A 24,485-nucleotide genomic window follows, 5' to 3' on the forward strand; every position below is an offset into this window, starting at 1 on the left:
CGGGGCAGGGTCTGTTGGCTCTGGGAGGCTGATGTGGGGCGCGGGGCAGCGAGGGGCGAGGAAGGGGGTCAGGACCTGATAACGCCCTTGGGGCCCTGATGGCTTTGCCTGGAATAGCGATTTAAGAAGGGAAATAACTCAGCTGGTAGGAAGCAGTTTTAAACCATTGGCTGTGCCAATAGGATGCCCCTAGTTAGTAAAATATTTTTAAAGAGAAAACAAAATTTAGATTGCACTGGAGCGCTCGGCAGCCCTGCTACAAGCCAGCGAGACTTCTTGGGGTAACGGCTGAGGGCCCCCGAGCTTTAACAGGGCACAGTGTGGGGTTTGGTGTATTTAATGTGTCTCATGAGAACCATTTAGGAATATATGCTCTCCATACCATCAGCTATGGACAAATATATCAATGTTAACTTTTTTTTTTTTTTTTTTTTTAAATGCATCAAACTACTTTTAGATAAGGTTAAAAGTTATGGACTGCCTCTGACTGCTTCTACATTTTTAAAGCAATACATGCCTCTCAAAAAATATAGTCCAGATACATAATACCTACTCTGAGCCTCAGGGAAATCTTTTACAACTTAGTTTCATGTTGAGTAATGCTGCTGTAGGAATTTGTTTCTGGAGGGTCTGGTCTGGTGCTTTGAGAGAAACAGCTAACGGCACCAGAGCAATCACAAGATTCCCTGGGTTTCTGAAGCGATAAGCATGATACAAAAGAGGTCTGGTTTTTAGGTTTGACCAATAACAAGCGAGGCCCCAGGGAAGATGGCTTTTTAGGAATCATTAAAATCATCTGGTCAAGGCACCACATGGACTCTATTGTCCCTCTTTTCTGGTTTGTCTGCTTACATGACACAGTCTTACCACTGATTTACTGGTCTCTGTCTTACCAACCAGCTAGACCCACCGAGAGAGGTACTTGTTTCTAAACATAAATGTTCTCTATAAGCCAAATTAACTAGATATTTAAATGGTCTGCAGTTTAATAATGTGTGTTAAATGTGTTTCCTGGTGTTTTCTTCTTTATTACTGCACCTCTGCTCTTCCCTCTAACTTCTATTTACAAACTGATCACACCATTAAAGATGCAGCACAACAACTATGATGTGAAATAAAATATAATTCAATTTCTTGGAAACTGATTTTGAAGAAATAAAATCCTAATTCTCTTTTTCAAAAAGAGACAAAGGTTGAGGCAAATTAAACCTCTATAATAACATTACCAAAACAAATCACTGAGATCTGCAATCCAGTATCACTAATGATTAAGAAATCACTTATACTGGCCAAACCAGAGTAGCTACACTCCAAAGAATTCCTAATTCACAGACCAAGAAGATCATGCATAATCTCCCCTAGAAACCAATAATATAATAATCAAAGGTTCCCTGTTACATCTCTTTTACAAGGTGATGAAACTGAACACTGTGAAACACCCAGTACACACTTGAGTTAATAATTTCCATAAAAGTGTCCAGGATCACAGAATCACAGAATGGTCGAGGTTGGAAGGGACCTCTGGTGATCATCTAGTACAAGCTCCCTGATAAAGCAGGTTCACCCAGAGCAAGTTGCACACCACTGCATCCAGGAGGATTTTGAACATCTCCAGAGAAGGAGACTCCACAGCCTCTCTGGGCAGCCTGTCCCAGGGCTCTGCCACCCTCACAGTAAAGAAGTTTTTCCTCATGTTTAAGTGGAACCTCCTGTGTTCCAGCTTGTGCCTGTTGCCCCTTGTCCTATCACTGGCCACCACTAAAAAGAGTCTGGTCCCATCCTCTTGACACCTGCCCTTCAGATATTTGTAAACATTAATAAGGTCCCCTCTCAGTTTTCTCTTCTCTGGACTAAACAGGCCCAGCTCTCTCAGCCTTTCCTCATAAGAAAGATGCTCCAGCCCCTTAATCATCTTTGTAGCCCTCCATTTGATCAGCACCAGTGACCTCCATAAACTTATGGATCTGGGAGTAAAAGAGAAGAAAAATACAATATGTCTACACAGTTACAGTTAAAGTGTTATTTGAACTCAGTCATCAATGTTAGATCTGTCCCTGTGAAATACCCACTGCACTTTAACTCTTACTCAGGCCTACTGAACTGGTAGAAGTAACATTATTGGAAAAGTAGAGATAGTTATACCATGGAAGTGCAAGGAAGGCCATATTCTTCTTACAATTATTAGTGAAGGAGTTCCAATTTTTCTGCAAAATCTGATATTGGCTAGACTTTCTTTTTTTTTTTTTTTTTCTGTTTGAAACAGGAGCTTATACCACAGACTTTCCTTTGTTTATGCTTTTATTAAATTTAATTACTTGATCAAATATTACTTGCAATGACTAACTCTCCTATCCTATACTTTTTATAAGGCCAAGTATAAAGTAGGATTACCTCAAATTGATTCAGGGATTATTTGGTAAAGTAGTTGGTCAGCTGTGATGTCTAGGAATAACTAGATCTTCTAACTTTTGTAATATTTGTACTACACTTCTAAAACACAAACTCATACCTCCTGTGGTGACAATCCCTGATAGTACTTCTGTCTCGACAATGAGATACAGTGACACTGCTCATGATTTCAGGCAAAAATCAAACCTCCTTTCTCAAAAAACCCTGGGTTTTCTAACACTAGAACATTATTGTTATCCTCAAGAAAACACTTCAACTCAAAGTTTTCTATTTGACCCTACTTCTTCTTTCTTTTAGGGTTTCACTATCAGGAGTGTAGAATATTACTTCTTGCATGGTTCTTGTGATGCAAAATCTGCTTTTGTTCATATAATTATAGCAGTACACACCCTAATAACAGTTGTCCCTCAGTCATCACTGAGATTCTGTTGCATTTCTGTAACAGGATACTAAGTCATATCCTCACTAGTAATTAAAGTTTCTCCGTTTTGTTGCCCGTGCTCTTTCCATTAGGCTACAAACATTTATCTGGTGTGGCTTTCTTGCTCATTTGTATTTAAGCTCATTGCTTCAAAGACAGTTGTATTTTCTATACACAATGCCTTTGTTTTACAAATTTATATACAACTTTGAGACTGAAACTTCTCTCAGCCTGGAAGAAAATATTTCATTTGAATACAGTGGATTAAATTACGAAGGTATGATTTAATCACACTCTAGATGGGAAAAATGATAAAGTGCCACCTGAGACAGATGCTAAGTTACTTTTTTTGATAGTGCTTTCAGTAAAATTTTTTCCTAAAAATATGAATTCACAATATAGTATTTCCCTCATATAAAAGCTAAGCACAACCACCTTTGCAACCACAACATGTGCAGTAAAGAAAAATCCCACGGCTGAGTATTGTTGCTGGATGTAACTCTCAGACATGGATTCTGGTACTAAAAATTGCATTCCTACAGTACTTCTCATTCATTCCAATAGATGCCCAAAGAAGTATTAAGTCCACGTTGGCATAAGGACTGTAAAAAGCCTGCAGCAAAAACTATTTCTCCCTGGAGGGTTTTACCTTGGCTACTGGTCATCAGGTATCTTTAATCCCTTATTGTTTCCCTTTTGTTTTATGGGTCTTCTTGACCTATATTGTTACCTTACATAAAAGCTCTCTGTTCTGTAAGTTTTTCTACATTTCTCCTGGCCTTCTGCCTGCCATGCCTGTTTTATCTGGAAGTTAGGTATATGAAGTCTGATGCAAAACCTGTTTATCCCTTCCAGAAGGGAGCGATTTCTATAAGTAGTTGGAAAGCACAATCGGTTCTGACAGCGTTATTTTGGCAGGACTAGGGCAAAAGCCAAGCAGCACAGTAAATGTTTCTCAAACAAGTTTAAAAAACCCCAAACCAATCATATATTCAAATGAAAGATTCAGTATAAAGAAACTACAACTTTCTGCATACCAAAAAGCTGAATGCATGCTTGGAATGCTCATCAACCGGTTGATTTTTAGAACATTGAAACAGAAGGACTTGACTTTATGACTCAGCCCTTCAACTTTTAATATCACCTTCTAGAGATGACAAAAACAGGAAGAGCTGAAAGAACATCTCAAACATCAAAATTTTAACATACAAAGGGAATTCTTTGCAAAGTGTCAACTTGCTCTAATACTTTAAACTTCACTGCTCTTGATTTCACCTGTTTGTGATTCTGTTTAGCATAGTTGTTCTGAGAAAAGTACTGAGATGGGGAACTGCTCAGGAAGAAGTATGTTGACAGAGTAGGCACCAGTCATTATGTTAGGAAGAAAAATTAAGTCCTAATGTCCTGGAGAGAACCTATATAGAGATGGAAAAGAAGTCTATGCAACTGTACTGAGCTGTAAGCTGTTATTGTACACATGGGAGAAAAGTTACAGTGAATGCATCCACAAGCTTCTGGAAAATATTCCCCAGGATTGACACAACCATGGCTGCAAAGAAGGATGTGCACCTGCAGAAACAGGATATTGTGGTTAAACATAGAACAGGAAAAATGTATGAGGCATGGAGAGCTTAAACTAATCACATCTGATACGGGGAGCAGGGAAGGAAGATGGATGACAATAAAGAAGTCAGGCAGGAAACCTGTTGTGCTACAGCAACAGTTTCACTTAAGCTGGAACATAAGATAATGCTATATCTTTACCCTTTCACCACTCTCTACCATCATGCTGACATAAGCATTTTTGCAACCATGCAGTCAACCTAATCAGGGAACTGATGACCCAGGTTAAATTGAACCTTTTTAATTACCTGAGAGGATGGATAAAGTGAGAAGAAAGGAGAGTAAGATAGCAAAAGGAAAAATGCGTCTGTCTCTTAACAATTTAACACCAATTTCAGCTTAGACCAGCTTATAGTGTGCAAGGAAATGATCCTTGAACACTGAAAGGGAGAATGATACCCAGTAATCCTAATTACTGATAGAGAAATAATTTTTTTCTGTCCCTGGAGAAAGTAAAGGAGTACTGGAGGTTAAGGTTTTTCAGTTGGTCTAGGCCTACCAGTGCTGGGATGAAATGGGAGGGCTAAGGACTACATTTGTCACATTTACTTCTGCTGGAGTACTGGCCAGTCTGTATTTCCCCAGATTTCCTGTAAGCTGTGTTACAACTAAAAAAACCCCAAAAAACAAAAACCCCCAAAAAATCCTTAAGTGCCACCTCTTTCTCTCATATTCTAGAATAAAATGGATTTGTTATTACTGGTTGAAAAAATAATCCACCTTGACTGTCATATATTTCTCCTTGTGGTCTTCCAGGTACCTAAAATTGTAATTTTCTTATTTTTTTCAGGATTTGAAATAAAGCTGGTCAGCTTTTGATTACTAGACTCCTTTACTTTTTCTTTTTTTCATAGGTGGTCCCAGTGCTTTTTCATTTTTAACATTTCGGAGCTTCCTTTACCTTTCACAAAGGTTACTACTAATGTTTCTGTGATTGCTTTGCTCCAAGGATTATTGTAGTCAGGCCTAGGAACTTGAAAGCATCCAGATTTCCTGAGTACTTTCTAACTATTTATTTTCCCTGATGGCTTCAACTCCGATCTCCTTGTGGCTGTATGAGCCACCTTAACTATCTGATCCTAATTCAGTTCTTTCATGAGGCCTGAAGTACTTCATATAGTTATATAACACTATATTATTACTTTTCTTGGTAACAGAGCCTAATGTTTGTGTGCTTGAACACACACTTATAAAAAATGAGATTGTCTAAAGAGAAATACTGTTTCTAAAGCACTTGCCTTCACAGTGTTATTAAAAGATTTATGTTAAAAGAAGCGTCAGCTTCTGAAGCCAAAATCATGCCTCAGTGGTGCTCCAAGAATTTTCAGCAAGCTACCTAACCTACAGTTAAAATATCAGGGTACAATCAGGGACAGCTGCTCAGCCAGGGAAGGGAGAGAAGCAGTGGTCTCAGCAACCAGGGCTCCATCCCATAGCACCCAGTGAGGTGAGCAGGGCAGCACTGGTGACAGCAGCCAGAGCTGACCATCCATGATCATCATGCTTGGGTTAAGCCAGAATATCAAGTCAGCAAGGTAAAGTCCACCTCGGCAGGGTATATGGCTCCATATATGTAGGCATATATGAACTCTGTCAGACCTGGCCTCGAGCACCAGTAGCCCAGCTTCTAGGGGAACAGAAAAAGGGGTGTGAGACCCTCCTGGTGCATTTGGGGTGCTAGCTGGAACCAAGAAGGACCTGGATCTAACAGAGGTTGGTCAGATTTGTCAAAGCTTTAGAGGTGCAAACCATACATGACAGCAGGGCAGCAGTATTCGCTACAAAATCATAAAGTGGTTAGAGGACTTTGCCACTGTCATATTTTTAAGTATCAGCTCCTATGAACTTGGTCAAATCCAAGTTAATTTCTACTATAATTTGCTTTTATTTCTTAAATAATTTAATTTCCTTTTATTAATCAAGGATTAAATTAAATTCTGTCCCAAGCTTTAATTCAGGCACAATATGCATCTCTAATAACCTTTTCCTTTCTTTCCAGAGGACATCTGCTTGGACCTGACAAGAGAAGTACTTCTCCTCTTGCAGTTTAGGAAGAAAGATCAGCCTTGGCTGATGTAGTCCGTTCCCTGGGACAAACAGCTGCAAGCAGAGCAGAGGAAGCCAACAGAGTTCCGGCTTGTATGTCCTGTATGAGTAATTCAAGCTGAAAGACCTTTGTATGGAAATTCAAGCACTGCCTGGACTATGTCACCATTTTCACCCTGGCTGAAAGAGAAGAACATGTGTCAATACTTGAGGAAACAGTAAGGCTCTGCAGCAGAAAAGGGGCTCTCACAGTAGAAAGCACACGCTGTTCTTGGATAAGATGCCAAAGACAATTCTCTCTGAGCCTGCTGTGTTGTGGCAAACCTTCCGTTAGGCTGTTCTTGTGCCAGTGTAACTTATTTTCTTGAGAGAGTCCCATTTCCTTCCCTTTTATAAGCACTTCAGGTAACATCCTTTATCTGTAACGCATTTTGCTCTAATGTCAAGCAATATTAAGCCTAAATAGATTGTACAGAGGATACAGGTCCTGGATATTATTTTAATAGCAGTTTCATATTCATTAACATTATCTTATATTCCAGAGACTAAGTTATTCCACAGGGCAAATAAACTTGGCTTGATTTAATCAAAACGTATCTAATGGCTAGCAAAGACAGAGCATTTGAAATAATTTGCTGGGACACAGGCTCTGTTCTTAGACACATTTGAAGAAAGTTCAACTTTCGCAGTTCACAAAACATAAAAGCTATCTGGCTGTTCATCGGAGAGAGCTCGCAGTCTCCGGTGGAAGCCTTCCAAGGAGGGACTGCCAAGGAGGCTACAGAGGCAGCTGTCATCAAAGAATACTCAGTCAACTATCACCTTTGCTGAGTTTTTAGAGTCTAGAGACTTGGAGTTTGCTATCCTCCCACTGGGCTTCATCTACAGTAAGGAAACTTTTAGAAAGAAATGTCACGAAACACTCAGATATCAAACACACTTCCCCTATTCCCCCTCATTTCAACCCCACTCCTTTTTCTTTAGACTCATTCACCCTTAAAATAAAGAAGCTCTCTCTTCTTTCCCATGTTTTTGTTCTACCTCTTTGTATCTGAAAAATGGTAAGCTTGTAAGTATTTTTTCTTAGGCTGACAATGAGTCCCCATTCTTGCAGCTGCCACAGATGTTATAAACAGCATTTTATTATAAGCAAAATCAATATTGTGGTAATACAACATTGCTATCAGTGAAACAAAGAGAATCAGGTTAAATGACAATCTCATTACTGCTATAGAAGCTCCAATAAATGGGAAATTTCTTGCTAAAATATAAACCAGCCAAAATAAGACAAAACAAAACAACAAATCGCCCCATTAAGAACACTACCTCTGTAACACAAGTGAAAGATCAATACCCCTTCAAATGTACAAAGAGGCAATTACCCTGATCTGCCTACATAAAGAATTAATTCATCAAAACACTATCTTGTAGCATTATTTTCAGGTACAATTAACCTATCATGGTAATTTAATGTTAAAACTACACTCCTCAGTGCTGAGTTTGTTTATGAAAATCACTCTGTGGGCCTAAATGAAATAACATTTTTCTTTATGCTTTAATAGGGCCAATCTTATTCTTGCTCTACAAGAAAGAATCTTCAGAAGTAGTGAATTAAAACCCACAGTAATACTACTTTTATGTTAAGTCACCTTTCGAAATACAACATCATGTTGCAAAACACCACAATATTAATAATGGTAGGTATGATAACAGCTACTTAGTTTTCCTCTCACTTACCACTCTGTGGCTTTCCATTATGCTGAGGATTTTTATTATATTAAATGTTAATTCACATTTTTTCTTATTGCCAGATGTTCATGTTGAGGCCATACCTCGAATACTGTGTTCAGTTTTGGGCCCCTCCCTACTGGAAAGACATTGAGGTGCTGGAGTGTGTCCAAAGAAAAGCTAAGATGCTGGTGAAGGATCTAGAACACTTGTCTTATGAGGAGTGGCCGAGGGAACTGGGGTTGTTTAGCCTGGAGGAGGCTCAAGGTAGACCACCTCACTCTCTAACACTACCTGGAAGGAGGTTGTAGTGAGTTGGGTGTTGGTCCCTCTTGCCAAGTAAAAAGCAATAGGGCAAGAGGAAAGGGCCTCAAGTTGCACCAGAGGAGGTTTAGACTGGATATTAGGAAAAATTTCTCCACTGAAAGGGTTGTCAAGCACTGGAACAAGGTACCCAGGGAAGTGGTTGAGTCATCATCCTTGGAGGTATTAAAAGACATGTAGTTGTGCTGCTTAGGGACGTGGTTTAGAGATGGACTTGGCCGTGTGAGGTTTATGGTTGGACTCAATGATCTTAAAGGTCTTTTCCAATCAAAATGATTCTATGAAAACACTACCGAGAGCTGAATCCAAGAATTAAAAAGTGAAGAGATGTGGATTTTCTGGAGGCAGACACTAAACCTCTGGAGCTCTCATGTGTTGTACTTAGCTTTCAAAGTCACTCTGGAAAATCTTACTTTAAAGACTTTAAAACCTACAGGGCTCCAGTACAGAGAAAAAGACTTCAAGATTCTCTAGATACTATCTGTAGCTAAAATACATGGAGAAAAAAGAACAATTCAATATTCATAACAATATAAGTCTCTTCACCATATGTATCACAGAAGGTATTACTAATTGTGATATATTCTGTCAAGATCAAGTCTCCAGATAATTTCAAGAATCAGAAGGACATAAAATTTGAGACTAAGCATGAGCTTAACATCCCCCTCCTTCCCTCCTGAGCATCCCAATTCCTTAAAAATTTATCTTAACCACTTGCAGTAACACATCTCTCATTTTTTGTATTAGCAGTTCCCAGATGGACACACCTATTCTTTATGAAGGGACACATGATCAAAGTTGGGTACCTTTTTGAACAAACTGGAGAAGTCAGTGGAAAACTGAACTATGCCAAAGCCAAAATCGTTGGGAAACTGAAAGCAAATTCAGCAAATAGTATCGGTTGAAATAAATGTGTGGGAAATATTTTGAAAATGCTGAAATATTTTCTTTTAACATTTGGCAGAGAGGGGCAGTATTAGAAGCATTTTGAAGTGTCATTTCTCATTTAGAAGCTGACCTTAATAAGAAAAACAGAATTAAAAAGCAAATTCCTTTTCAGTTAATGGAGAAATTTTAGGCTAAACCAAAATAAAATTATGGATCTTTTTTCATAAAAATTTCTCTTTTCCTCATTGCCTTGAACAATTTCTATTTAGGTTCTACAAGAACTATTATTTTTTCCCTTATTTTTCCATTTTGACCAACAACCAAGAAAAAAAAATTCCCCCAAACCTGTCCAGCTATTCTTTTTTTACCATAAACAGGCTTCAAGGTTTGGGTTTCTTTGTGTATGTGTGATCAAAGGCACTGCACCCACCAGTTATTTTTAAAACCCAGCCCAGTAACTTTTCTGGATCAATCAAATACTCTTGTGACTCACTACCAGCATCCAGAAGGGAGGCAGAGCTGTAAAACATGCACCCCTTCAGTCTTCCAAACCAATGCTCTCCATGAATTTAATTACTTTTTATGACTCTTAAATTGATTAATACATTTTTGCTGGAAATATGTCATATTCATTTTTGCCATTATTAAAATACATCTAAAGATTCAGTATTCAAAGAAATACAAGAATCTTGCCTAAACTGGCAAGCTAGAATTGTTGGTTAATTTGGTTTCCTTCTTGAATGTTTGGTCTGGTATGAAAATGGATTAAGGTTTGATAAACTTTATTGGTTTTTTTGTTTATTTGTTTGTTTGTACTGGTATTCTCTATGTTTAAACTGAGTTTCATGGGCATCGGTTGTTATCAAGAATGATATAGAAATTCAACACACAGAAGCTAACTGCCTCTTAGAAACTGGCTGACATTTCCATTTTGCCTGTCCTAAACTCCAACATAATCTCTAAATGTGACCTATATTCCCCAAATTGAATTTTTCTTCCTAAATTCCAAAGGCTAATGCTAAAAACACGTATTTAGATTGTGTATGTAAAAACAAGGTTTTGAATTCTAAAGTAAGCACATCCTTTAACTGCACTTTCACCCCTCCTTCTTCACTTTTTAATTCTTGATTTTTTGTTTTAAAAGGAAGAGACTACATTCAGAACCTTTTTTGGACTGAAAACATGGCCTGTGTATAAAAATATAACACAAAAACTAAAAACAGAAACAAAGAGTCAGGCTTTCAGAAGTGTAAGTTCCAAGTAGTCAAAATTAGTATGTCCATTCCCTGAAACATGAAATATTGATTGAAGAAATTGACTCCTGGACCTATAAAGGGATCATATTATCCTCAGTCTTGAATATTAGAAAGACAGAGAAAAGGAGAATAAAGAAACAAGAATAAAGAAATCTAAGTTACTTCTTATTTCCAGAAACAAAGGAATGAGGAAATGTGTTTACTGTCTTAAGGTTTACAGTCAAGTCAGAAGATTTGGCATATAAGAATTCTCATAGTAGAATAACCCTTTGACACATATGGGACTATTTGGCTCTATCAGCAAATTCATATCTACACATGTCCTGGGCACCCAGGGTAGGCTTACGTTGTTGTTAAGAGTTACATCATTCTCAAAATCTGTTTCAACATGCAATTTTGTTATCAAAACTTTTCACTCTCCTTAATATTACTTAGTTTTGGACCCACTGACTGATGGATTTGCAACTCTACACAGGTGGCCTTAGAGATGCTTACAGTTCACAAACACAAATATGATCAAATGGAAATGAAATCTGGTTTTATATTTGTCTTGTTCCTTTCATTAAAGCCTGGCATGAACCCAAGGCTACATTTCCTTGCATAAACATATCTATTTCATTACGTCCAACACAATCACAGATAGCAATGTAATTTCTGAAGCCTGATATGATGCAGATATTTTTGCTGGTTATTGTCTTGCAGCGTTCACTTTAGTTAAACTACAATGCTCTCATGCATATGTTAAGATTCTGATGAGTGTATCTTGTCCTGCCTTCTTTGCAAGCATAACCTTCCAAAGAATGTGAAAAAGTAACCTCAAAGTATTACGCACAGCTTATCTGCCTTAAGTTTGACTTGAACTGTTGGCTTTTACTTGCATGTTGATCTCAGTATTGCCCTGTCTGCCTGGTACTTGGCATTTTTCTCCAGGCATATTCAGGTCTATTTCTAGAGGTCTGTGGAAATTTGTTCGTGGAGAGAATGCCCTTGAAATAAAATTATATTGCATTATATACAATATTGTTCATAAAGAAGCTACGTGCAAGGGTATGTTAAACTTGCTTCAGAGCAAACAAGTCAAGAAAATCTTACCTACAGACAAAAAGAATTATGCCATTAATACAGAATCTGGTGGTCTGAGGCCACCAAGAAAGCACATAGCCCATACCGAATCATTCATTAACGACTATAAAGCTAATGAAAAGCAATCCTCTTCTATTAATATGGATTAGAGATGAAGTCTGAACTGTGAATCCTTGCCAATTTAAACTGTTACCGTAGCAGCATGAATAAAGGAATCCACGGACATCTTCCTGACGTGGGACTGCTAAATAATCCTAAAATCAATACAAGTGCTTTGGTTTAGTCATCTCTACCAAGAGCTGAAGAAGGTTGGCATTTGTCTGCCAAGTCTGAGGCAGGCTAAGAGGCACAGCTTAAATAAAGTGGAACGGAAACTACTCCAGCTGCCCCCACATACATTTTTTAAATCCTGACAAGAGTCAGTCTGGGAATGTGAGGATTATGCCAGGCTGAACAAATGAAAAAAAAAAAAAAAAAGAGCACTGCTTCTGGAGCATATGTTTCCTCTCAGTCTAGAGGTGGTCTCCTAGTGGGCCTGAATTTCTTTGCGCTTTGTATTTGGCACCAGTGTGCAGAATTCAATGGTATTTTTAACATACAAAAAAAAAGTGCTTGGGCAAAATGCCTCCCACACAAGATGCCACCCATGCTGGGTACTGTCCTAGTGAATTTCCAGGCTAGTGTTATATTTATAATACAGATTATTTCATAAACAGTGTTTTTTGTTTTAAATTTCTACAAGCAGCAGAATTTCAGACATTTCAGAAGAAACAAAGAACAATGGAGACACAATTATATTGTTAGTAGGAATAATTGATTTTTCCTTAAGCCCTATTTCTTTAAGAAAACTTAGCTTCATTTTTGTATCTCATGTTTTTCAGAAAAAAAATCCTGTACATATACATTCCCAGAAGCTTAAATACCAAGAGGCAAAAAAAAAAAAAAAAAAAAAAAAAAAAAAAAGGAACAAGGAAAGAGAATTTATAGGTTTTAGGTTTTATGAATAGGAATGAAAAAGGAAAACATTATCAGTATGCACACGTATTTCTATTCAGCTGAAATGCAAAAATTTCCATTTTCATAAATAACATAATAGATAGCTCCAAAGTAAAAAAAACATACTTCCTTCATAATACCAATTGCCAGTATCTGACACAATTTAGCATTGCCTACATTAGCAAAATGTTACAATTCTACAGATTTACTCTGAATTGATCAACCACTGAAAATAAAGAGAGAAATTATGACTTAAAATAGGAAAATCAGCTCAACTTTCTTACTCCAGGGTAGTTTACCAATACAGAGATATCCCACACCCTTGGATTTGGGCTACCTGATGACACGCAAACTAGTAGACCTAGAATCTAGAGGTCTTGATGTCCAACATACTCTTAATTTTTAGAGCCAAAAACTTTACACAGTCAAAAACTCTGAAACAGATATCCAGAAGCTCTTTCTTTTGGGATATTCAGCTCAGTAAAACCACAGCAGAGAAAGTACAGACTGACATTCTCATCTAAGAGTTAAGCAGGTAAACCAAAAATCACGTCTGGCCTTTCCCAGCTAACACTGATTAGAAGTTCAAAAGATTTATTCTACCCCACCTCCATCCTCTGAAATTACAAGTTTTTACTCATGTGGTCTTGCTGTAGAACTTTCCTGAAAGATTTCAAGAAATCTCTAGGTTTCCAAGATTAAGGATGTTGTATAGGGAGTTAGAAAAAACACACTCCATCAAAGAATTTCAGTGTGTGTAATAAAGACTGATAATTCTTTGTATGCATAAAGGTACATAAAAGCTGTGCAAGCCTCTCTCCAGTCCCAATAACACCCCTGAGTCAAGCATGCTAGAGGTCTCCTGAAGGATTCATGAATGCTCAGAGTTCAGTCCTAGACCCCTGAAGGAAAACTAGAGACTCTCAAAGCTCAACAGCAGCTATATAATTGAGAGCCATTTTCTAAGTTCTACTAGAGAGAGACAAATACTGAAGTTAATAGGTTTAAACTGATATAAAAAACAATATGATGTATGGAAACAATATGATGTATGGTGAGGTGGTGCAGTATCCCCAAGCTTTTTTCTTGGTATAATTTTCAGACTTATTTCCCAACCACTCCACTCAAAGTAGAGTTGGTTGGGAAACACTTCTGGAGTTATCTCAGAGAACTGACTGAAAAAAATATTTATATGAAAGAAAACAATGTTTTTTAAGGGTTACAGCAGAACTTCTTGGTTCAAACAAAATGCAAATCTAAACCAAATAATAGCCGTGGATTGATAATGTCAGGCTGCCAGGAAGGGCAATGCTTGCAGTGGTCATGAATTGCCTTGAGAAAACTATCGTGGGCTGGCTGCTGGGACAATCCTCACATTGGCCCAGAACTTCTGAAGGAAAGGTAAAACTGCAAACTTGTCGAGGTTTCCCACTGCTGACTAAATCCTTTAGAAACCATCTTTATTCACACTAGTTGATTTTACATGCCCTTCAAAAACACTAAACTTGGATTAAAGATTTAGAGAGAGGGAGAATTTGCCAGAGACTGACAAAACCAGTTTGTGCTTAATTACTCTTTCTTGTTGCTTTCTCTTTTCTCCCTATGGTCTTTAACTTCACATCTATATTTACCATGTTTCTATACAAGTTTTATTATGTTTTATTATTTTTACACATGGTAAAAAGCATTATCAATTCAAAACCTTAGTCAAATAAAACAGCATCACATTTACATTCCATGCAGTGCACTGGGTTTTGGAACAATCCCTCAGTTTTGAAAGCACAGTAAAATACATTTCTGACACCAGGTTGATTACCAAATCTGTTTTTCTGATACTGATCAGACTTGTTCTATATTCCAGCCACATAGCTACAGTGTACTCAAGAATTCTGCATATGAACACAGCTACAACAAACACTTTGTCTTCAATGCGTCTCATAGTTCAGCTGTGGTGCTTTTAAATGTTGTCCATATTCAGGTTAATGGGCACAGCAAAAGGGTTGTTTGCCCTTATGAATAATGATATTTCAAACAGTAATTTGAGTTGAGAGTTTTCCATCGTTTGCACTCATAGTCACAGAAAGGTCTTTGAGCAATTTCCATGGGTTTTTTTAGTTTCTTTTGCTGGTAGTTTATTGATTCCTAAAGATAACATGACTTGAAAGATCAGTAAAGGTTAGCTCGTGAAAGAAACATGCATCATTTAAAATGCCTCTGAGCATCTGGGAGTTCAACAATACCTTTTAGTGTTACTTAGGAGTTACAAGAAGGAACTACTTTTAGGATGATTTTTAATCCAGACTTTTTGCTTGTAAAGCCAATTTTTGAGTACCAGTTTGGCCATCTTTTAATGTGAAAGCTTGGAAGGCAACTCCAACATGAATTAACAGAATACATATCTGTTCAAAGTAAAATACCAAGATTGGTATTTTAGAAAGATTGTCTGGGGTCTTTAATATGGACTTTCTCCAGTGCTTGAATTGAGTGGGAAAAAAATACTAAATCCCTGGTCCTTGCCCTGTTTTTTTCTGCAATTGCATATGTTGAATAAGTATGACTCTGGCTCCACTGGTGAGAGTGGAAAGAATAATTCACATTATTGAGTTGTTCATTGTAAAACACAGTGATTAATTCTGAAGAAAAAGTCCCACATGGGTGAATAAAGTCCCTCACAGGTCAACTATATTATGCCAAAGAGTAGCATTTCTCTTTCTTGCCATTCTCGACTGAGCTTTTAGGAAAACAATTTACAAATAGAGCATGGACAAAATAATCCAGTTTGTCTGAAAAGTTTTTTTTTTTTTTTAATGTTTAAAAAAGCAATTGATTGCATTCAGAAATCCATATTAATACTCTAGCCTTCTACGAGGTGGAGGTTTTAATATTTTTCTTTCCTCTTAGGAAATAAGAGGATAAATACATTAAACTAATTAAAGAGAACACAGAAGGAGAAATTGAAAAGATGTTTCACTTGTGCAATCTTTGGTCAAAGCTGAATCACATCCATGACTAACAGGAAGTATTCTGTGTGTTTGGAAGCACAATACTTTCAAATCACAGATACACAAGGAGGATTTTGAATATTCTTTTTGTGACTGAACTCACACTATAATATCAGACTCATTTATTTCACATGCACTCCTTTCTTTTCTCTCTCTTCACCGTACTCTCTGCAAGCCCCTTCAGTCACCCAGTGTGAAAGGCAAACAGCTAAAATCTGTCTAAAACTGGCTTCCCTGGCTATGAGGTAACCATTTTCTACCAAACATGGTGCTTTTATAAATTCAACTTAAAAACATATCAAAGATTGCAGTTTAGAAAATTGTACAGTGCATATAATGCCTAGACTAAAGGTAAAAAATGCTCTTTATAAACATTAAAACATTCAGTGCTTTACTAATGAGCTCATTTCTTTATCTGTCAACCTATAGCCACCTTTGCAGTGCTATAATACGAGAGATAATTAATGCAGGCTTGTCAGTTTGATTTTGGTTAATTATATGACCTCTTTATTTTATCATCCCTATGGGAGCTTGTAGCTTGCTCGTTGGCCAGGCAAAAAATGCATTTATTCTGGGATAAACAATAGCACAGTTTAATTAAGAGGTGTCATGCTATTTATTGTATGTCACGTGTTGTACCTTTGACGAGGGGCTATAAACACAGAAGGTTCGTCAGATTCAATTTCTCTACTGTAATTTCCTACCAGAGAAAATGTGACAGAAGGCAGAGATCCAATTTCCCATTTCTATTTAGCATTTATATTGACAGAATTAATGATTTTATCATCATCTTTGGCCTGCTGCTAAATAGAAGACATATACTGCCTGCTGAGACAGTAATTCTTCCTCTGAATTATGTATATATGTGTGTATGTACACACACTTATATATACTTACACACATATATATATTTCCTCATTTATTTTTCCATGGGGAAATTATACCTTTTTACTATAAACCCATATACAGAGAGGAAAGGTAGGTGATGGTAAAGGTAATCAGGAAGAGTAGTAAGAATGATCTTAGACAATGTTTCTAAACAGGGATAAAGATGAGTCTTTTGCATATTTGCAATGACAAAGGGTGCAGGAAGGCCCAAGTTGATGAGCTCATGGCATGTTGACGGAACTAATTTTATTTCTGAAGTTCTCCCCTGAGAATGCTGTACAATATATATGCTGCACATTTGTCAAAGTTGTCATGTAAGAAGTTTCAATTTCCTTCTCTGAAAATAATTGACCAAAGGATCATGAAGTTCAAAAGACTAGGGGGAAATGAATAAATATTATATAGAGATATAATGTATTGTAATCATACGCTATATGCTATTTTAATAGAAATCTAGAGACCCCTGTTACAGTTCTTGAACCTCTTAATGAGGCCAGAGAGAACTATTTTGTAGCTTCAGCGTGCTGAGATAGGGCTGAATTCCTTCCCTGCTAATCTAACCATCTCTGTAATTTTGTTAGACATCACTAGCTTTAATTTACTGCCAAAATGATATGAAGTGGACAGTATTTTAAATCCCTTTTCATTAATATTGTATACTCTGAATAACTTCTGTTGGAATCTTTTGTAAGAGGCAAGCCTCACTTTATTTTCGGAAATAACTGACACAGAACAAGACTCATGCAAGGGAAGAAAGACAGACAGACAAGCTTCAGAGGGCATGTTACACTGCTTTTGACGGCTTGACTTAATCATAGAATCATAGAAAACTGTGAGTTGGAAGAGACCCACAAGACTCATCAAGTCCTACGCCTGTCCTAGCACAGGACAATCCTAAGATTCAGACCATGTGTCTGAGGGCCTTGTTCAAATGTTTCTGGAATCATGTCAGGCTTGGAGCCATGACCACCTCCCTGGGGAGCCTGTTCCAGTGCTCCACCACCCTCTGCCTGAAGAACCACCCTTTTCCTAATGTCCAACCTAAACTTGCTCTGTAACATCTTCCTGCCATTTCCTCTGGTCCTATCATGGATTGATAGAGAGAAGAAATCAGTGCCTGGTCCTAGGTAGTGTACCCAATCAGTACAAATGTGTATATATATTACAGACACACACACACAAATCACCAATACATCAGAATCTATGTGTTTCAGCTAAGAACCCTTTTAGGGCTCAATATTCAATATGACACATAGCTTCCATCTCATTCTAACAGGAGCAAAAGTAGCAGGTTTGGGAGGTTTTTGTGAGTTTTGTTTTTTTTTAAAAGTAGGATAGCCACTTGAAAGGAACCTTCATCCATACACACAGGTTTTCCACATTAAAGATTTGGGAACTTCCTAAGTTAGCACTCCCTAGGGCTCCAGGCAGACTGTGGTCATACAAGTTTGGGATATGTGGTCATCTAGCTACAATATCCAAGAAAGTAAAGTTTCAGCTCATGTCTTTCTTATTATTAAGGTTTGCTCTTTACTATGGTCTTGAGGTGCCATTTTCACTTAATTAAGGCACTTGGGTGCTTTCTCCTCTACCCAACCACACTAACATGAATGAAAAAGCTGTTTACAAGAGCTACCCTGGTGCCTCAGCTCCCTTGTCTCTTTATCCCAGGCCAAGCCAGACATCTCAACACACACAGGTGGCATGGGAATGAGGGAGAAATGGCCAATTGCAGTTGCCAGTTTAAATATGCTCACTCATCTCCAGAGCCCTGTGAGCACACAAATGAGATCATTTCACATTGATTTTTTTGCCCTTAGAGAGGTGGCACTACAGGAAGACAGGAAGACTGGAGTTAATGGCAATCTGAGCTGAAATTATATTATTTTCTTCAAAATGTTTGCCTCCAGTTGCTCCACACGCCAAATAAATGAGGGTTCACCACAGATACAACAGAGGTGAAGTTCCAATTTGCTGAATACCAGTCAATTTCTGGGTGAGCATTTGTGGGGGGAAATACTTTCATAAGCACTAGAACACTATTCTGATGCTTCTACAGCTTCCAATTAACTTATTGTAGAAGAGTCTTCCTTAACCTCCTGTATAGAAATTCACTGGTAATAAACATTGAAGTAAAGCATTTCTGGCCTTTTGGTGTCTTAAAAAAAAAAAAAAAAAAAAAAATGTTTTTTCAAACTCCAGCTCTGCTTGGGAAAGCTACCAAGAGTTAATCCCTTTAAATATGGGCCAGCACCCTAATCTGCAGAGTTATAGGATGCAGATGTGTTCTGACTAAAAACACTTAATTGGTGGAAACCATTTTAACTTCGACATTTGGAATGAACAAATTGGCCTGGGTTAAGCATGTTCTTATGGGAAATAGTTACAAGGAAATATTTCTTTATCCAAGACTACTTTTTATATACATTTATAAAAATTAATACTGCATATCATTCATCTGGCAACCGTATACATCAACAAGAAGTTAAAAGGCTTCGGAGAAGTATTGCTGGTCCTACCACACACAATGGTCTGCAGAAGACCTCATTCACTGGTGCCTAGAGTTTACAGGATTTGGGGTGGTTTGTTTCTGCCCCCTCCCCCCTTCCCCCTTTCCTGTCCCCCTGAATTAGAGGAAGTATGAGTAGCTTGAATTCTTCTGAAACATGAGACTACTTTTCCTCGATTTTAAAAACTACCTGGGCTCAGCTCTCTAGTGCTACTCTGCACGTTCTGGCACCACCCCGTTGGCACAAAAAACATGGCATGTTGGTAAGTTGATTTTTCCACTTTCTTTTTAAAATAGCAAGAGATTTTATCAATGTCAACATTTATAATGAACAAGCAAAACCAGAATATACATATATTTTCTACTCATGTACTAGTTAAAATGAGAGCAGAAGTTTTATCTTACCTTAAAGATGGGGATATAACATTCACTTCAAAAATGCAGGTGAGGACATTTTCTTTTCAGAAACAGCACAGTTCCACTAAGTTCTGTAATGGTGGGCTGGTGTCAAGCTTCTCCCAAATTTCAGTTTCTGTCAGGTTTTGAAAAATCACTGCAAAATAAAAAACCCACAAAATTAGTATCTGCAGCTATTTTTTTTTTAAAAAGCTTTCAGTCATTTTTATCAGTGAAACAGACAGCATAATTAAAATACAATTGAAGCAAATTATCATCATTAAAGTTAGTGTTATAATGGTAGTTTTATATAGAAATAATACATTTTATATGATGAATGAAATGAAAATATGCAAAACTGAGACAACAGAAATTACATTATTTTTATAATGTAAACTACTAAAATTTCATATTGGCTAAATTATAGAAGAATCTTATTTCTGCATAAACTATGTTAAATTTGTTACTGTAAAAAGAACATTAGCATCCTTAGAGGATGTGTAGAATTGACCAAAAAAGTAATAGCAGCAGCACTACTGGATTCTGCTGTCTGCAGTTATCTACAACAGTAAGACAATGATACAGTGTTTTCTGCCTATCCAATAAGGCCTGTAACAGTAATGTGATTACTCTGGTCATTTATTATTGAAATTAAACATATAAAATAAACATGCAGAGATGTTGTAGTTATGTGTGTTAGGGGGATCTGGATATATTCTTCATCTAGAAGGGCTCTCAACTGTATTGTAAGTAGGAACATGTAGATACATTTGTAGCATCACCTCCCCTTTCTTTTCAGTATCACCACTAAAAATTTCAGAGGAAAAAAACCAACCAAACAAAAAAAACCAACCAAAAAAACTCCAAAACACAATGGCAGTTGTGTCTGGGTTACAGGCTGAGAGCAGAAAATGCCTGCCTCTGTAGAGATGTTCTGGTTAATTTACACAGTTTCTGTAGTGCTTTAATTCAAAATGCAGAGCTCAGGATAACTCCCAGACCTCCATCTCCCCTGGCCATGGAAGACACTCCCACAAGACCAGAGCCCATGGGAGCATCCCTAGTGTCAGCTCTTACTGGGGTCTCCAGTTCTGCTATTGTATGAGGAAAACTCAAAAAAGTTAATGTAAATTATTCCAATTCAGATAAGAATTAAAATCAAACTCCCATTTAAAAACTATTGACTGTTAAAGTTGATTTATGAGCTCTGAAGGCTTAGAATTACTAGTACTATATATAATGCAACTTGCATGTACTTTTCCAGTCATACTTCTCCTGCGACATCACAGAATCACACAGAATCACAGAATGTAGGGGATTGGAAGGGACCTCGAAAGATCATCTAGTCAAATCCCACTAGTAGGAACCCGAATGAGATCACACAGGAAGGTGTCCAGGAGGGTTTTGAATGTCTCCAGAGAAGGAGACTCCACAACCTCCCTCTGCAGCCTGTTCCAGTGCTCTGTCATCCTCACTGTAAAGAGGTTCCTTCTGAAATTTAAGTGGAACTTCCTGTGTTCCAGTTTACACCCATTGCTCCTTGTCCTACCATTGGGCATCACTGAGAAGAGCCTGGCTTCATCCTCATGACATTCACCCTTGACATATTTATAAACATTAACGAGGTCTCCCCTCAGTCTCCTCTTCTCCACCTTGAGTGATAAGAAATTCCTGGCTGGGAACCAAGAAAACTGCAGAGATTCTTTCAGGAATCCACATGCCAGTGAATGAGAACAGTACATTATGATCCCCAAGAAGAGGTATTTCTTGTGCCATGTAATTACATGGTGTCAAACAGAATGATCCCCGAGAAGAGGAATTTCTTGTGCCATGTAATTACATGGTGTCAATGGGAGAGTCTCCCAAAAGAAGTTGTTTCCTGTTTTTGCCACACAGAAAGCATGATACACATTTTTTTCTGTGAACTAAAAAATGGATTGTGTAAATTTGCCTCTAACAAACAGCATACAGTGTAAACAAATGCCAAGGATCTTAGCAAACAGAACAAGCCCCATGCAAAATCTAACTTATTACATGGATATATCCAGCTAATTTTTCCAATGTATCAAGTACATGGGTATGTTGATACTTTAATTATTTCTTTTTGTGACACTTAAAACATGGTAGGAATTGGTTAGAAATTTGGCAAAAAAGGTAGGACAATAGAACTATTCCTACATACAAATCAAATCCCCTAGAAATCTTGGGGGTTTTAGAGTTCAATTTGGAAAACAGTACATTTTTAATATTAAAAGGAAAGCATTTAAACTATTAATTAAGGAATTTTAACTATTGCAACTGATTCATACCTTCTCAACAACTCTCAACAGCAAGAGGGTATTATATAGGCGTTGTGCATGACAGTAATTGACAATTTTGTTATAACGCTACCCCTCACAATAGAATTTATAGCAACAGAGATACTAATTAATGAAGGAAAAGGTAACCAGAGCATTTTTCTTCTTTTCCTGCTGTCTAATCAGACTGCAATTTCCTATAATGTTTTCATTATCAAAAATTGCTCAATTAATTCCTTCAACTTTGCAGACGAAGCGTAAATTACTTTCTTCAAATATTCACTCTCGGAGGTGTATTGATTAGTTCACATTAGCTAGATAAGTAAATAGCAGTGTTTCTGCTCTCCATCAGGCTGATACTTAAGGACTTTTGGCTCAAATACTTGTTTATGAATCCAGAAATGTGGATCATGAATACTCCAGCATACAAATTTGACATTTGCTTTGCACAAACATACATCATGCTCCCAATTGCTTTGATTTTCAAAATGGCATGATTTTATTGGACCTCTGGTAAGACTCAAAGTCAGTGTAGTGAGCTTACAACATTTGACATTTTACCTCCTGAATCAAAATGATGAAGGGAGATTTTAAGTTTTATTCTACATTTTTTTTTCTTTCTGTGTTTCAAGATAAACCTTAAGAACCACTGAAAATCTCTATGAGATTTAGATACTCAAGAGAAAGCAAAAAGTAGTCTGGTGCTTGATTTTAATCTTCAACTTTTAGTAATTTCATAGACCCAGCATCATAGTTGTCCCAGTGGTGGGATGTCTGCAAGCAATCCCAGCTCTTTGGGAGTGCATCACACTGAGCAGTGTGCCAGTGGGCCCTCACAATATCACTCAGTAAAGAGAGACCCTGAAAAAGCAAATTCATTTCAGAACACCGTATTTTTCTTTTATTGCCCACAACTGTAATCTTTTACTTCACTGAAATAGTATGCAGGAAAAAGAGGAGGGGAAGATACAAATATTAATGAGGTAATGGAAGCAATTACTTAAAAATAATTCTAACAAAATTGATTTTCAAAAGTTATAGTTCTGACTCCTTACTTTTGCTTGGGCTTAAGTCTTTAGTAGCCATGTTTTCAAGTTTAACTTGAGCACAATCTACGGACTAGCACTTTACCAACTTCCACTGAACCAAAAAGAAAAAAGCAACCCCCAAAAGTAGATTATCAAGTAATAACACAGCTCTGGAGTCCAGAGGACAGACAATCTTCAAACCTGATGGCTGTGAACCAGATCTATTCAAGGCCTGAAAAGGATCCAAGTCATGAATGAGACAACAATAATGTTTACCAAGGAGAAGAGTGGGAAACACAGGTTGATGGAGCAATTGACACTTTCACATATGCTTTAGTTAAATCCAGCACTGCCCCTGAAAAAAGTAACATCTTCCCTCTCAGCTGCTTATTTTTGACAGCTAGTGCATCCTCCTTTTTAGTGACACGTTTCTGCAAGATCTGGCAGAATGGACTGATCATCCGATCCAGCTTAAAAATGTCTAATTTTTTGCCAGGTCAATTTTCGTCCTAGTCCTGTTCCCCAGCCTGGCCTAGGCTGGCCTTTTCCTCTAAATCTCTTGAGAGCTGCAACCTACAGCTGTAAAGATGAGACTACGCTTTCTTCTGGGATGTGAGGGAGCTTCTCCCTTGAGCTCTACCTGATCCTGACCTAACGAAGCAGGTAGCACTGCCCAGGCAGCTGCATCCTTATGAGAGGAGATACAGCAGACCTGAATGTCAAAATCCTCTGGCATGCACCAGGCAGAGGGTGGGTGGCAGCAGGAGCCACCTCTGCAGTGATCTTACAATCAAATAAGAAATTATCTCTTCAGGTTGCCAAAATTGTGTAAATGACTATCCTACATAAACAATATGGGAATTGCCCCACTGAACTTGCAGTGGGGATGGTATTTTTATGCAGGACACAGTAACATATACCTACCAGAGCCACATCCCTCTTAAAAGCACATATTTGATAACATGGTGCAGTGTATCATCCCAAACTCCTACTCCTTTCTCATGCACAAAACATGATAAACCAATCCAGCAGTTAAAAGTCCTAAATTAAGGAAATTACATCTCCATAATTTATTTTAAAAATCTACCATCTCCCAGATCCATCACCTTAGCAAGGTGGTAAATGATTCCGTGCTATTTTGAGGTTTGAAGAACCCAGAAAAAGAATTTTAGAGACATTAATATAGAAAACACTTTTTATTGAAGGAACTCTGGACCACGGTAGAATTTTTTTCCCCAGACACAAGTTATTCTCTGAGTTAGTGCCAGGTGCAGACAAGGAAGTGGCATGCCAAAAGGGAACCAAAAAGCCAACATATTAATTTCTTACGCCAACACTTCAGGTGCTGTTTGACAAATAAAATGTTGAGAACACAACCTTAAACAACAGACAGGCAAATACCAGTTGTTTTCCAACAGTGACAGGTGCAAGAAGGCTTGAGGAAAGTATTTATTATGGTCAAGGCTCAAATTAGGTACTTAAAAATTGTGGCTTAATTTAGGTCATTTGTCAGCCTCCTCAAAGGCCCTTTTGTACAATTGAATTCTGAAGTGCTTCATTTGCTATTAGATCATCACAGCTGCTCTAGTAT

This window comes from Antrostomus carolinensis, unplaced genomic scaffold (genome assembly GCF_000700745.2).
Source record: "Antrostomus carolinensis isolate BGI_N321 unplaced genomic scaffold, ASM70074v2 scaffold593, whole genome shotgun sequence".
NCBI classification, from domain to species: domain Eukaryota; kingdom Metazoa; phylum Chordata; class Aves; order Caprimulgiformes; family Caprimulgidae; genus Antrostomus; species Antrostomus carolinensis.